We start from the raw sequence: 16,695 nt of genomic DNA on the forward strand, positions 1-16,695 counted from the left end.
AATAAAACGTTGACAGAATCCCAATTTATTTAGAAAGGATTATTATTTTTTTTAACAATACATATATATCCAAAACATGATGAAGAATCATTCAACACCAAAAAAAATGCTGTTTGATTTTATCAGTTTGAGACAATGACAACAATTATACTTGCCAAAACTTGATTACAAAGTTATTAAACACAAAACCAATAGAAATTGGGTGCGAACATGTAGGGTGCGAAAGTGAAAGGGGGCGAACATGAGTGGGTGCGAACGTGAATGGGCGCGAACGGACGCGGATTCTGATAAAACAGCATGCTATTTACGGTCTTAAACGACAAATTTCAGTCTGGACAAGCAGATAACAACCTCTTCATAGTTTTCACGTTATAAGTAGTATTAATTATATCCATTTATTGCTTACTCCAGTTTGTAAAGAATAAAATAAACCATTGTCTTCTAATCATAAACTTACTAGAAGTGTTATTGAAGAGAGAATTTAAGTCGGGGGAAAGAAACCAACGTTATATTCTTCAATATGTATTTCCTTCCATTATTATGGAACACCTCCTCAGTGGATGTAGCAGAGTGATTTTTACGATAATTTTATATATTGTAAAAATCATCTATTTTATTTTTTTAATTACTATATTTATCATAAAGCTTAATTACATATTTTGAATACTGTATATTTAGTTTAAATTATTACTTGCAAAACCTTACTTTTATGTATAGATCTGTATAGTAATATTCACGTTATTTTCTATGAATATTCATTAGGGATTTACTTGAATTGTTCTATTTGATTGGCTGTTTATATTTCGCGGTTAAGTTTAATTTCCTTTGTTTTGTACCTGTACATTTCCACGGGACGATAGCCATGACAGTCCATTGAATTTATCTGTTTATATTGACCACATAGTTTACCTTTAAACCATATATTTTGGACAACATTATTATAGAATACTGTAAGTTACTTCTTTATTAACATTATTTATATTTTTCACGTAAATGAGATTCTAGTAAGGTTTCTATTTTGTTTTGTAACGTTCTCCTCATATCGCATGTATGTTACACAAGTACACGCGATGTACAAGAGAGTATTTTATTAAGCTAGAAGTATATGATTTTATAATCTACGGTTTATTTGCCACGGTAGAATTGTATTGTCTGTTAATTTGCGTACATTCCCTTATGAAAAGAGAAACATTGCTGCAACCTTGCGGTAAGGTTGCAGCAACCTTGCGGCAATCTTTTTAGTTCGCCAGAAGACCTGAAAGTTGTTCACCAGTGTTCGCCGCTAGCAGCGACTGTAAAGTCTTCAAACTACGTTAGTGTCAAATTCTTTATTAATATGCTTCATCGTTGCAGATAAACTCATAATACATATAGTAAAAAGCTACAAATAGAAAAAATAAAATCATAAACTCAAATGCCGTAATTTACCAAAAAATTACAAGAAAATAAACACTTGTCAAAATGACACTCATTGACCTCCATACATTTATTTTTTAAGTATAAAAAATCCTTTAAATAATTATAAGTTCAAAACATAAACAAACATGAACTATGTAGCGAAATTAACGTAAAACAACTTTGGCATTAATTGCATTCCATAAAGTGAAAAATTATAAAAATAGAAATACAGGTGTAAATATGGCACGAATGGCGTTCCATAGATTTTTTACCCGATAGCAACTCTGTACTACTAAAAGTTAATTAGCTTAAATTAAATAAGAAAAATACAATTGCAAGAATAATATTATATCTTTAACGTTAAAATAATTAATTATTCTAAAATAAACGGTGTACATAGTGCAAAACATACAAAATACTGATGTAAACAAACATGACCTGTGTGCACGTTAATCGGCAGTTCAAACAAAGAAAACGTAGATAATTAATTGCTTAAACTTATTAAAAATATGAAATATTTACTTAAAGTTATAAAATAAAATAATATAAAAATTAACTTACACTGTAGTTTACCAAAGATTGCACGAAAATCGAAAATATCGAAAGCGAAACACAATCTTTCTTCACAATGCCATGTGGGAATCTCAATGAAACTGAAAATAAATAACACGTGTTTTACACAGTAAAAGCACGTGCAAAAATGCGGGAAATTTGAATTATCAAAAATAAGTATATTAATAAAATGTTCTGGTAACATGACACTCCCCGTCTGATATAACAATATCACCCTAGGTTTTAACAAAAATACTTAAGACTTCAAGTCTTAGCTAAATAACTTCGTTAACAAAAATCTCAAAAAGAAAATTTACTAAACTACTTAAATCTAAGGTACATTACTGTAACTACTATCTAAAATGTTTAACTAATAAAGTCAATGTACATATCAACAGTTCAAATATTGTTCAATATTATCACTCAGACAAAAGTTTCACAATCTCTGTTATCGGACGGACATAGATAACTGGTTTTCCTTGTTTAATAACTCTCACTTCTATTTTCCTTATAAGATTGTCATTCTCGCTGGCGAATGTTCTTAATATTGTTCCAATTGGCCATTCGGACCTAACCATGTCTTTTTCTCGCATAAGAATAATGTCTCCTTGTTTCAAATTTGTCACTTCCTTTTTCCACTTTTGTCTCTTTTGTAGTGTTTGCAGATATTCCCTACTCCAACGTTTCCAAAATATCTCAGCTAATGTCTGAACATATTTCCATTGTGATTGGTACATACATGCAGTTGATGTAATATTTTCAAAGCTATCTTCCTGATCAGATGTTTTCTGAGTTAATAAAAGAGAAGGTGTCAGAATTGTAGGATTGTCAGAATCAGTGGAGACTGGTACAATCGGTCGGGCGTTCATAATGGCTGTTACCTCTGCCATAAATGTTGTTAAAACTTCATGAGTCAAATTCTTGTATCTCACGTCAAAAAGCATGTTATTTAGAATTTTACGAGCTATCCCAATCATTCGCTCCCATGAACCACCCATGTGAGAAGAGTGAGGTGTATTAAACCTCCATATTGTTCTATTCTTGTTGAGAAGTGTTCTTACTTCGCCATCTTCAACGTTTAAAGCATCGATTTGCAGGGCGTCGGTACATCCAACGAAGTTTGAACCTCTATCGGAACGGAACTCTTGCACTTTGCCTCGAAGTGCATAGAATCTGCGTAGAGCGTTGATGAAAGAAGAGGAGCTCATTTCTTCTATCACCTCTATATGGACAGCTCTAGATGCCAAGCATGTAAATAGCACTGCCCATCTTTTGGAATTTGCTGCGCCTCCTCTAGTGCGTCTTGTTACTATGTTCCATGGTCCAAATACATCTACACCAACAAAACTGAACGGTGCGCATGGCGATAATCTTACGTCTGGTAAATCGGCCATTTTCTGTTCACTCAACGAACCTCGAAGTCGTCGACATTTTACGCATTTAGAAATTATAGATGAGACCAGTCGTTTGCAGCCTGTAATCCACCACCCAGCAGATCGAATAGTACCTTCAGTAAGATGTCTCCCTTGATGTTGTACATCGTTATGGTAGTGACGGACAAGCAAAGTAGCAATATGATGTTTTCCAGAAATAAGGATCGGTGTTTTTTCTTTTGATGTGATTTTAGCATTACGAAGTCTTCCACCTACTCTCAAAATTCCATTTTCGTCCAAGACGGGACTCAAAGATAAAACGGAACTGTTATTAGGCAGAGGTCTTTTATTTCTGAGACACTCGATTTCTCTACCAAAGTCCTCCTTTTGAACTTCTTTGATGATAAAAATTTCAGCTTTTCGATGAGATTCAAGCTCGTTTGACTCCAAATTGTCCTTTAATTTGTTGTGTGAGTAACTACTAGCAAGTCGCTGTAAGCGTGAAATGGTACGAACTAATTTCCACCAATTGGAGAATCGGTTGAATCTTTGTGACCCAAGGTTGTCACATTTTAAGACAGATTTGATGACTTGTATTTCTGTTTTCAATTCTTTGTCAGTGTTAGGATTTATGAGAGGAAATGAAGTAGCTATTCTTTGACTAAGCGTGTCAGATTCCTGTAAAAATTCGGGTCCTGTTAGCCAAGAACTAGTTTGTAGCTGATCCGCGAATATAAGTCTTGTTCCAATATCGGCCGGATTATGATCAGTATTCACATATGTCCATTGTTCCGGTTTTGAAGCTTTCCTAATTTTACCAACTCGGTTTGCAACATAGACTTGAAAACGTCTAACCTGGTTGTTAATGTAACCTAACACTACCTTACTATCTGTATAGTACTTTATCTCAGCCGAGTTCATATCTAGATGTTCACAGATTATTTCTCCTATTTCAACAGCCATAACTGCGGCACATAGTTCTAATCGTGGTATTGTATGGCCATGTTTGGGCGCCACTTTGCATTTCCCAAATACGAAACCGGTGTTGATAGAAAACTCTGCGTCAGATGTTCTCAAAAAAGCTACACTTGCTATTGCCTGTTCTGAGGCGTCCGAGAAAATATGTAACTGTTTGTCCAAGCTTGAACAGAATGACGATTCTACAAATGTTCTTCGTATCGAAAATTGTTCTATTGGCCTTAAAGAGTCTCTCCATTCGATCCATTTATGCTGAATATCATTAGATAGTGGTAAGTCCCAGTCAGTTGTTTCGGCAATGATGTCTCTCATAAGAATTCTACCTTGTAGAATGACAGGGGAGATAAACCCTAATGGGTCGAACAAGCTATTTATTGATGATAACACACCTCTACGTGTTATAGGTTTCTCTTCGTTTGATAATTTGTAAGTAAACGAGTCCTGTTGCAAGTCCCAACTCATTCCAAGACTGTGTTGAATAGGTAGCTCATCTTTGTTTAGATCTAAGGTTTTCAGCTCTTTAGCCAACTCATCTGGACTGAAGGCGTTCATTACTTTTTCACTGTTCGATGCAATTTTATGAAGTTTCAATTTTCCGTTTTCAAGTAGAGATTGTTGAGTCCTCTTAAGGACACTGACAGCTTCTTCCTCATTCGTGAAATTAACGAGTCCGTCATCCACATAAAAGTTCCTATTTACGTATTCTTTGACATCGTTCTCTGTTGGTTCTTTTTCAACACACTTCCGTAGACCGTAGGTGGCAATTGCTGGAGACGGTGTGTTTCCAAAGACGTGAACACACATTCTGTATTCGATAAGTTGCTCTCCAGGAATGTTGTTCTTGTACCAAAAGAATCGTAAATAGTTACGGTGTGAACTGTTTACCTTAAAACAGTAAAACATTTGCTCTATGTCGGCCATTACAGCGATTCTCTCTTTTCTGAATCTGAGCAATACTCCAACCAAACTATTTGTAAAATCCGGTCCAGAGAGTAGAACATTATTTAAGGATATGCCATCCTGTTTAGCCGAAGAATCGAAAACAACTCTTATCTTATCTTTTTTCTTAGGGTGGTACACTCCAAATAAAGGCAGATACCAACATTCCTCGTTTTGTTCTAAGGTTGGAGCTTCTTCGGCATGACCATTACGAAACATGTTGCCCATGAATTCTACGAAATGCTGACGCTTACTCGTACTTTTCTGAAGAGATTGATCGAGCATTCTAGCCCTTCTTAATGCTTGAGATCTGTTGTCAGGTAATCGAGGTCTATTCTTCCGGAAAGGTAGAGGAGCACTCCAATTGCCTGTTTCACTTTTGACAAATTCTTTGTCCATGATGTCTATAAATATATGGTCTTCTACGGACATGCCAATCTTATTATCGTCCTTTGTTCTGTGGAAAATCTGATCTTCCACGGTATCTTGGTGATTGCGTGTGTTGACAGTTTCTTTAATGTTAAAGACGTTTTTACATACTTCAAAGGATGTCGGCCTCCCATTATTTAGAATGTTTGTTTTACACACGTTTACTTTCGAATTAGGTTTGTGCGTTTGGCCTAAGCATACTTCACCGATAATGACCCATCCCAAACTGAGTCGTTGTGCAAATGGCGTGTTTTGAGCTCCTGTTTTTTGCTCATAGACGTGGTGTGCATCGGCCAAGTCTCTGCCGATCAATAAGAGAATATGTGCCTCAGGATCTATAGGCGGTAATGTGATACGCTTCAAGTGTTCGTAATATTTTGTGATTTCTGGCACTGGAATTTCTTCTCTTGTTTCTGGAATGTCGTTGCATTCAATTACAGTAGGTAAATCCATTCTTACTCGCCCGTCTATAGGTTCTACTACTAACCCGCTAGCAAGACGGCCTTGTTTCTGGACACTTCCTGCACAGGACGATAAAGTGTAAGGTTGAACAGCTGAGTCTATATTCAGTGCATCGAATAGCTCTGTACGGCCTAGCGTACGATTACTTTGATCGTCCATCAAAGCATAAAGATTTATGTATTTCTCAGGTTCGTCTTTCTTATAAACTTTGACAAGTACCACCTTTGAGCATGATTTTCCAGAAAATCCTTCTCCGCAAATTGCCGTACACTTCGTTTCTACTGTTTGAATCAATGGTTCCTCCCCGCCATGAGAGGACACGGGTTCTATTTCTCTTGTTGTTTTATCATATCTATCTATATGCATAGCTAAAGAATGACGGTTACTTCCGCAATCTTTGCATGTGACGGACTCCTTGCAATCTCGAGATATGTGCGTTGCTGACTCGCAACATTTATAACAGATGCTATTTTCACGGAGAATTTTCTTTCGGTCATTCATACTTTTTTGTCTGAATCCTCTACAGTTGTTCAAAGAGTGTTTTGAATGGTGAATAGGACATTCTGTAAGTTTATCAGTCGCACCAGTAGTTTTAAATGTTTTTTCTTGTGATACATCTGTCTTTCTAGCTGTGACTTTGTTGTTATATCTATTGTTGTTAGGATACGATTTTGTTTGTTGAGGTTTTGTGTCTTCTTTAAAGGCAAAGCCTGGGTCATTGGATTGTTTGCACATTTCTCTGATGAAACTGACGAAAAACGGAAATGGCGGATACAGTACGTTATGGTTTTGCTTATATCGCATGGCTCTATCGATCCATTTGTTCTGAATCCCATACGGTAATTTAGTTATCACGGTGTTAACGCCTAACGAAGTATCAAAGTAAGACAATAACTGTGCGTATCTTTCGTCCTCCTTCAGGGATTCAATTTCTGTTAAAATGTCGCTAAGTTCATATAACTTCTTGTGATCTTTGTTGGTAATTATTGGAAATTTGTTCAATTTTGATTTTACATTCGTTTCAACCATTTCTGGTCCGCCATATCTCTCTTCAAGTCTCTCCCATACTCGCTTTAGACATTTTACTGGGTCTTTTGCATTGGCTATCCTCAGACTTTCTGCATGTTTTGAGGATTCTGGCCCAAGCCATTTCATCAATAAATCAAGTTCTTCTCGCGCGTTGACGCTAAGTTCTTCAGTTATATTGGAAAACGAAGCTTTCCAAACGTGATAAGACTCTGCTTGGTCGTTAAATTTCATAAAACGAGACATTAACAAATCCTTCTTTAATAAGAACTTTGAGAGTTCGTTTGCCACGGAAACGTTGTTAATTTCATAATTTGTTTGTCTAATATCTTCGGTCTTTGGTTCAAAAGGTGTGGCGTGAATGTTGAGCTCTGGAGGGTGCATTTGTTGAGTGTTTGTATATCCGGATTTCATTAGTTCCCTTTGTTCCTGAAGATATCTCTCGACGTGCTGACGAGGATCGACAACTGATGCCATAGATCTTCCACTAGAACGTGATCCCTCCATCTCCATCTCTTCACGGACGGCATTAAACTCAGCTTCAGCAATTGCAACTTCTTTTTCTGATTTTAAAATATTCATTTTCAACTTTGCTTCGACTTTTTTCTTTAATAGTTCTGCTTTTGTTTTAAGTTCTTCCTCTTCAAGCTCGAATTGTAATCTTTCAAGTTCTGCCTCTTGACTAACAAAGCGTAGATTTGTCTTAGCGGCATCCATTTTTGCTCTTTGTTTAATTAGTATTGAACTTGCGGAGGAGGATCTAGAGGATTTAGATTGTCTACCAGTAGCGATAGATTTGACGGATTGTGACTGCTTCAATTTAATTTCGATCTCATTTAACATGGTTTTAGCCTTTGACATGATACTTTTATAGATTAGTTTTTGTGTTGCCTCTTCCCGGGCGCTCTCTTCAGTTCTGTATCTGTTCAGAAAGCCGATGAATTTTTCTGAAATTTGTTGATATTTTGACAGTTCCGATCTAATTCTGTCTGGCAATAGTTTAACATCGGATATTTCTAGTTCTCCTGAGTAGTAACTTTTGTTTAAAATATCTAAGTTCTTTCTATAGTGGATTAGCTCCGCAGTGTATTTTCCTACGTCTTTTTCGTACAGTTCCTGTCCACCAGACGTTAACTTTCTCACCCGTTTTGGCCTTACGTCCTCTGGTGATTGTGTTGTAACTGAATCATCAATAATAAATGGTAGGTTGCCTTGACCGTCAGCGTTTATTACATCTTCTCCAGTTTCGATAAAAGGTTTGCCTTGAACCTTTTCCATTTTACGTATTACTGTTTCTGTGCTCATCCTGTGGTAAAGGATGCAGTCTTTTTACTGTAAAGTCTTCAAACTACGTTAGTTTCAAATTCTTTATTAATATGCTTCATCGTTGCAGATAAACTCATAATACATATAGTAAAAAGCTACAAATAGAAAAAATAAAATCATAAACTCAAATGCCGTAATTTACCAAAAAATTACAAGAAAATAAACACTTGTCAAAATGACACTCATTGACCTCCATACATTTATTTTTTAAGTATAAAAAATCCTTTAAATAATTATAAGTTCAAAACATAAACAAACATGAACTATGTAGCGAAATTAACGTAAAACAACTTTGGCATTAATTGCATTCCATAAAGTGAAAAATTATAAAAATAGAAATACAGGTGTAAATATGGCACGAATGGCGTTCCATAGATTTTTTACCCGATAGCAACTCTGTACTACTAAAAGTTAATTAGCTTAAATTAAATAAGAAAAATACAATTGCAAGAATAATATTATATCTTTAACGTTAAAATAATTAATTATTCTAAAATAAACGGTGTACATAGTGCAAAACATACAAAATACTGATGTAAACAAACATGACCTGTGTGCACGTTAATCGGCAGTTCAAACAAAGAAAACGTAGATAATTAATTGCTTAAACTTATTAAAAATATGAAATATTTACTTAAAGTTATAAAATAAAATAATATAAAAATTAACTTACACTGTAGTTTACCAAAGATTGCACGAAAATCGAAAATATCGAAAGCGAAACACAATCTTTCTTCACAATGCCATGTGGGAATCTCAATGAAACTGAAAATAAATAACACGTGTTTTACACAGTAAAAGCACGTGCAAAAATGCGGGAAATTTGAATTATCAAAAATAAGTATATTAATAAAATGTTCTGGTAACATGACAGCGACCTTTCGGCAAACATATGTAAAAGTTTGCCGCAAGGTTGCCGCAAACTCTTAACTTTCTTAAATTTGAAGGAAATTTGTAAACAAACTTTAAAGGAGTCCTAAAGTTTGCTGGAACTTCGCCGCAAACATTATAGCATACTGAGCATGCTCCCTGTACTAAAATCAGACTTCCTGCTTCTTTGAATTTGAAATAGGAGGGAGTTTTTAATGTTGGTGTTTTCATGTTAAAAGTAAATGGATGTTATATATGATAGATGTCTGCGTTATATATGATTCAATTAGTTCCTGGAACAGGCCAAGCATCATCCTGATCCTGATCCTAAGGTCAATAATTGACACTACTGTTCTCTGTGTGCTATCTTCCTCCTCTTATGGTACACCGTTGCTCGAGGTAATATCTCGCGGTACTTTGGTATACTTGTTTAGGCGCAGGATCGGGAATCAGGGATTGCAAGTTCTTGGAATCTCCCTGATTTTGTAATATATTCCCCTACAATTTGCGATGTTGCTTCGTAGGTTTCTCTTTTTGGTGGTGCTAGTATTGACTGTATATTTGTTGGATCGATGTTAAGTAGTTCCATTTGTCTTCGCATGTCCTCTCTTTCTTGTTGGTATCTTGGGCAGTATAGCAGGAAGTGTTCTGATGTTTCTTCTTCTCCGCATTCACAATATGGCGTGAGGGATTGACCGATTTGGTTTCTGTATTTGTTAAGTCTGCTGTAGCCCGTTCTTATTTCTGACAATATTCTTCCTATTTGGTTGTTAGGCTTGTCTAGTTGTGCGTCCTTACCAACGATAGGAATTAGGTTGAAAAGCTGTCTTCCAGTTTCACTAATTGTCCATCTGCTTTGCCATTTGAGTTTTGTAGACATCTTGACTGCACATCTTACATCTGACATGGTTATGACATTATACTGATCATTTAGTGATGAGGCCTCTTTTGCAGCGTCTTTTGCCAACTGGTCCGCTATCTCGTTCCCGGCTATATTAGCATGGCCTGGGATCCAAGATAGGGTTGTTAGTATGCCGTGTCTTAAGAGCGTTCCCATGCATTCTTTGATATCAGTAATTGTGTCGATGTAGTTAGAAGATTTCCAGTTCAGAGTCAAGATGCCTACAGCAGTCTGGCTATCTGACAGTATTTTAAGCTCAGAAAACTGGTCCTTTATAGTCGTTATACAGTGCTCCAGGACCATTAGTATGGCTACTAGTTCAGCAAGAAGTATCGATCCTCTATTAGCTACTGGCCTCTTTAGACTTATGCCTTGGCTATTTCCAGAATATACTACTGCTCCTGCCCCACATGGTCCCGGGTTACCTTGACATGAACCATCAGTGAATGCCACTACTGTTGAGTCTGTGCTGTCTCCTAATAGGTCCTTTACAACCTGTTTACTTTCAACAGTTTGTTCGGCTGTTCTGTTCTTTGAGCTACCTAGACGACTCCAATAACTTGGTGATCTCCTTAGCATGACATCTACACCAGCTTTGTATGTGAATTCTGGTTCTATAAGTTTGATGTCAACTTTCGTGGCTTTGAACATGTCTATGGATTGGTTTATAGCTTTACCAAATGGAGAATCCTGTTGTTCATAGGTTGCGTTGTTTGTTAAATACTGTTCTAGTTGTTGTTTAATTGGTTCTGCTATGTTCTTTGATTGTATTTTTGCCAGTTCACGTACTGATATTTCCTCTATTCTGAGGGCTATGGGTTGTATATTGGCTTCAACTTCCATTGCCTCTCTACCTGATGTTCCTGGTAGTCCTAGGCATATTGACAAGCCTTTTCTTTGTACAGCTTCTAATTTCTTCATATTCTCTGCAGATGTTATTTGCCAGACTGGGCATGCATACTCCATGATAGATCTAACCATGCTGTTGTATATTTGGAGTAGTTTTGATCTTGATATTCCTCCCATGCCCTTAATATCTCTAATTACATATATTGCATTATTTGCCCTCTTCTGCATCAGATTGATGTGGGTGTCAAATTTAAGCTTCTCGTCTAGAGTTACTTCAAGTAGCTTCGGTGTTGGACTATATCTATAGGAGAAGGAGTTGACTTTTAATGTTTTCTGCTCTGCATCTGTGTTGCCTTTTGAGAATAGGCATACTTCACACTTTTCCAGGTTTACATTAATTCTCCATTTTTCTGTCCATTTTAAAATAGTTTTGACATCCTCTGAAGTTCTTTCTTTCATTTCCTTTATGTCTTTCCCCTTATGCCATAGAGTGCCATCATCTGCAAACTTGCAATTTTCTCCTTTTGTGTTATCCATTATATCAGCTATGAATATGTTAAACAAGGTGGGTGATAGTACTGACCCTTGTGGCAAGCCGATTTTGGTATCAAATTGTTCTCCAAAGAAGTTATTCAGCATACATCTGGCTGTTCGATTTGTGAGAAAGCTGTTTATCCATAACCAGGTTTTTCCCTTTATCCCAAGTTTATGCAGCTTGATCATTAACCCCTCACGCCATATTGAGTCATATGCCTTTTCAAGGTCCATCATTGATCATCTCTTTGTAAGTTAATTTAGACAGTTTTTGCATGTTAAATTGCTATTATTGGTACAAAAATTATGTCAAAGAACCCCCATTTTGAAATAACGATTGTGTTACACCCTTTTTGCCCTTAGAGAAAGATCATTACAGTTGTAATCTTAAACTTTGTGGATAATGATGTTTTGCAGGAAAGGTCTTTAAAACAATTTGTAATTCTATATTGTTTAATCACATTTGTCAGATTTATATTTTAGATATGATTTTATGCTTTATGTTGTAATGCCTTAATCATGTTAATCCCAGTTTCTTTATAATTGGCCTTATAAAGACAGATCTGTTCTTGATTTTTTCATACATATGAATCTGTTAAGAAATTAATCAGCTCATTCTGAATTATGCACTGAGTAAATTAATAAATATACATGTACCTACATTGTTTTTATTGTGGTCAAAACTTTTATTTCTCTCTTTCACATTTCTTTAAAAATGTAAATTGATCAGAAGGTGAGCAGGTAAATATCAGTTATTGGTCATAATAATTAATTTTGATCCACATGTGCATCATTTTGAATAAGAGGTCCAGTTTTGAAAAAAGAATAAACATATAAAGGTAGTCATAGGGCATCATTATCACTTGATTTGCCAGAAGTTCACCGCAAACTATATAAGGCTTTGAAAGTTTGCCGGAAGTTCACCACAAAAATTGCCAGAAGTTTGCCACAAACTATATAAGGCCATCAGAGTTCGCCAGAGGTTCACCACAAATATTCGCCAGAAGTTCACCACAAACTATTTAAGGCTATCAAACTTTGCGGCAAGTCTGCCGCAACCTTCATTTGCATGGTAAAAAGTCGCGGTGAAGTTGCCGCAAACTATTTGCAGCAACCTTACCGCAGTGTTTGCGGCAGATCTGCCGCAACAGTTCGCCAGAAGGCTGATTTTTCAGTAAGGGTTACTATTTGATTATTGTCATGAATAGTCTATATTTTATAAATGATGGCTTATTAAGTGAAAGACGGAAAAGTGTTTCCATTTATATAAAGTAATAGTTTTGTAGTAAATAGTTTTTATCAAGTACAAATATGAATGAGTAAAGAATATTTGTTACGTTGTATATTTTTATAATTAGAGTCCGAGTATTTATGTTTGTATTTTGGTTTCAGGACTCCATGTAATGTAATTATGTAGAACACATGATTGTGTGATGTTTATATGATGTGCCGTTAACCGTATCAGTACAACTCACTCCACAAGTGGTAAGAGTATATTTATTTATAGTTTAGCATTGTTTATATTGTATTGTAAACATGACTTACCTCCCGTTAGTTTGAAGCTTTTAACAAATCGATAATATTGACATCATAAGTCTTTATGATTATTATATTTGCAACTTTATGTTGTTGTATGATATTATGTAGTTAATTATTATACGTATTATATATTTTAATGACGTCATTATTAATAAATGTAGATGTAACATTTATTATATACCGTTTGTAAGGTAAACCAGTATTGAATACAAATACACAGATACACGTAAATTACATATTACATTCCTGATTTAGTATATAGTCAAAGGTCAAGCTATTGTAAAAGTACACGTGACACCCGATGTCAATTTCATTGAAAGTAAACATTGAACATTTTCTACTTGCAATACATTATACTTGCTACTTAGTTAATAACAGTCAAAGGTATTATTTATTATATTTCTGTATTATATAACCTGTGATATTCGTAAACGTATATATATTTATGTTATATGAAATAGCTTGTTATTTATATATGTTGTATTGCTATTTCAGACTTGTTATTTATATACTGGTACAATAAATCATCAGAACCTTAAGCTCTCGTTGGTGTTACTCTTTAGCATAGAAAACCACCTACTACAAATGGCGCCCACGTTTCGTTGGGTTGATGGCACATACCAGTTTTTGTGGAGATCCAGATGTGAAGTCAGTGACCACCATTAGATGTCTCGAGTCCATGTATGCAGTGACCATGTGTGTTTGTTTACTTCCGTTATGGTACCATGTAATGAACTTTACCACGTGCTTATGTTTACTAACATTCCGTCCCATGTGATCATCGTCCACTTGCGTTTGTTTACAGTTTACCGGATGACATTATAGTACCGGATGTTACTTATAGTAACTTGACTTTTTGTTTTTCACTTTTGGAAAACTGAACTTGTATTATTCTACATTGTGAAATATTGTGATTTAATTATACTTTTGTGGTACAGTGTAATTATTGGAATAGTTTTCTAGTTTAAGGTAGGACTTATTTATTTACATTATATACTGTATACCATTTTGATACATTGAAACTTAGCATACACTTGAAACATTTACACACTTAGAATTTATTTTTGAAATTTTACATCCACTTTTTGGACTTTAAATTTTTTTTGACGTCCTTCATTTTGACCTTTTCATACTTAAACATTTATACACATTAAAAAATTTTTTAAATTTTTTTCCGAGGCTTACTTGGATACGAACTTAGTCTGTCAGTGGACATGTACACTTAGTTTATATAGGCGTTCCTTTGTGGTGTACATGTATTGAGGATAGTGTTAAACATACTTTGTAGATTACAGTAGCATAGCTACATAGTATATAGCATACACTTTTATATTTTAAATTTATTTTTCGGTATACAGTTGTAGTGTATTGTACTTACATTGAACTATAACCCACATGGTATAGGTCAATGCTCAGTTGAACTTAGCAATTATAACACACATTATGTTTTATGTGTAGCATTGCTAGTAGGTATTAGATACACAGTATATATATCGTTTTACAAATGTTCTTTGTTTAGTGACTTGGTACTTAAGTTAATATGAATTAAAATTTATTATCATATTATTTACATATTAGACATTCACTGAGTTAGATAGTATCTAGATTTTGAGATTGTAGATAGACATTGTTGATTATTTTTTAGTATTGATTAAAAAATTCCATTTGATCAATAGTGTGGTGGTGTTGACACTTAGATTTTTGCATTAATATTGAACTTGAATTAGGGTGATTGAATTGAATGTTTATAGGTACACTACATCGTTCGCCATGTATGACCAACCGAATGAGCCATGTTACAACGCCATGTATGACCAACCCTACAACACTTACGACACTTATAATCCACAGTACTATCCACCACGCAGAAAACGTCGTCGTCACCGAAGACGCAACAGACAACGTCCATACTGGGACCAGATAGAAGCTGAATACCAACCTGCTCCTACTCAGACTCATGTATCTCAACCATTCAGAGAACCTGTCATATGCTATAGATGTGGACAACCAGGCCACTATGCCTTTGCCTGCAGAGTTAGATTGGATCACACTAGAAAAGCTTGTAACTGTCAGCAGATGAACACTGAAGCTAAGATGTACCAACAACGACAGTCATCAGGTGATACAGAAGGATTACTTGGTAGCCCTAATGAAGTCACAGTAGTCATCAAAGGACTTCAAGCATCAGCACTACTGGATACTGGTTCTACAGTTAGTACAGTTAGTCAGTCATTCCATCGACAGTACCTTGCTGATAGTCCTATCCAGACACTCAACCAGATACTTAACATCGAATGTGCAGATGGTCAGAACATGCCATACCTTGGTTACATCTCAGCAGATCTACAATTACCAGGTACATCTACATCAGCAGATCCTCAGCAATGTTTACTGTTAGTCGTTCTAGACAGTTCTTACAACCAGCTAGTACCACTTCTACTGGGAACCAACGTTTTGACAGCAGCCATGACTGATGTAAAGCAACGATATGGATCACGCTTTTTACAAACAGCAGATCTACATACACCTTGGTATATTACGTTTAGATGTCTCCTACTTAGAGATAAAGAACTGCAGAAGAGATGCAACAGACTTGCCATCATTAAGAGTGCTGAAGGAAAGACAATCCGTATACCACCTAACAAAGATGTCGTTCTACAGAGATACATGGACCATGAACTACCATACCATCCAGTTTGTGGACTCCTACAGTCAACTGATAGAGCAGCAATACCATCTGACTTAGATATAGCTCCATCATTAGTATCATATCAGTATAGAAACAACAGCATCATACCAGTACATATCAGTAATGTAACTACCAGAACAGTGACTGTTTCGCCAAATGCCATCCTTTGCGAACTTCAACCTGTTTCAGTCACCGACATTGATGTACCAGACACCTACGAACAAGATGCATGGAATGAATCTACATTTCCAGACACACTTACTGATGACCAACTACGTAAAGCCAGAGAATTACTTCATCAATTCAGAGATGTATTCAGCACTTCAGATACTGATACAGGCCACATCACCGCCGTACAGCATAAGATAGAACTGATAGATGAAACACCATTCAAACAACGACACCGGTGTATTCCACCTGCCTTATTCGACGAAGTTAGAACTCATCTTCAACAACTTCTTACTGCTGGGATCATTCGTCGTTCACATTCGCCTTGGTCATCGAATGTTGTATTGGTTAGGAAGAAAGACAACGAGCTCAGAATGTGTGTGGACTATAGACAATTGAACCAACTGACGATTAAAGACTCATATGCTCTTCCGAGAAGCGAAGAAATCCTGAACGCATTAGGAGGAAACAACTACTATACCGTCATGGACATGAAGAGTGGTTATCACCAAGTAGAGGTTGAAGAGACACACAAGGCTAGAACAGCGTTTACAGTCGGCCCTCTTGGTTTCTACGAGTTTAACAGACTTCCGTTTGGCCTCGTAAACAGTCCAGCAACTTACCAACGTCTCATGGAACAGATACTTGGAGATCTTCACCTA

At 35.8% G+C, this 16,695-nt stretch overlaps 2 long non-coding RNA genes across 2 annotated transcripts; one reads left to right on the forward strand and one right to left on the reverse strand.

Annotated features, from left to right (window-relative positions):
• The first annotated feature begins 783 nt into the window (after window positions 1–783).
• Window positions 784–14,787, forward strand: LOC143058880 (uncharacterized). The gene is made up of 3 exons (XR_012973274.1): window positions 784–950; window positions 13,030–13,122; window positions 13,672–14,787. It is a non-coding gene; the product is annotated as an uncharacterized LOC143058880 (long non-coding RNA).
• Window positions 5,734–9,327, reverse strand: LOC143058447 (uncharacterized). Its single transcript, XR_012973064.1, has 2 exons — window positions 9,157–9,327; window positions 5,734–8,578 (listed from the first exon to the last, which is right to left on the reverse strand). It is a non-coding gene; the product is annotated as an uncharacterized LOC143058447 (long non-coding RNA).
• Window positions 14,788–16,695: the final 1,908 nt, after the last annotated feature.

This window comes from Mytilus galloprovincialis, chromosome 14, assembly GCF_965363235.1.
Source record: "Mytilus galloprovincialis chromosome 14, xbMytGall1.hap1.1, whole genome shotgun sequence".
Lineage (NCBI taxonomy): Eukaryota > Metazoa > Mollusca > Bivalvia > Mytilida > Mytilidae > Mytilus > Mytilus galloprovincialis.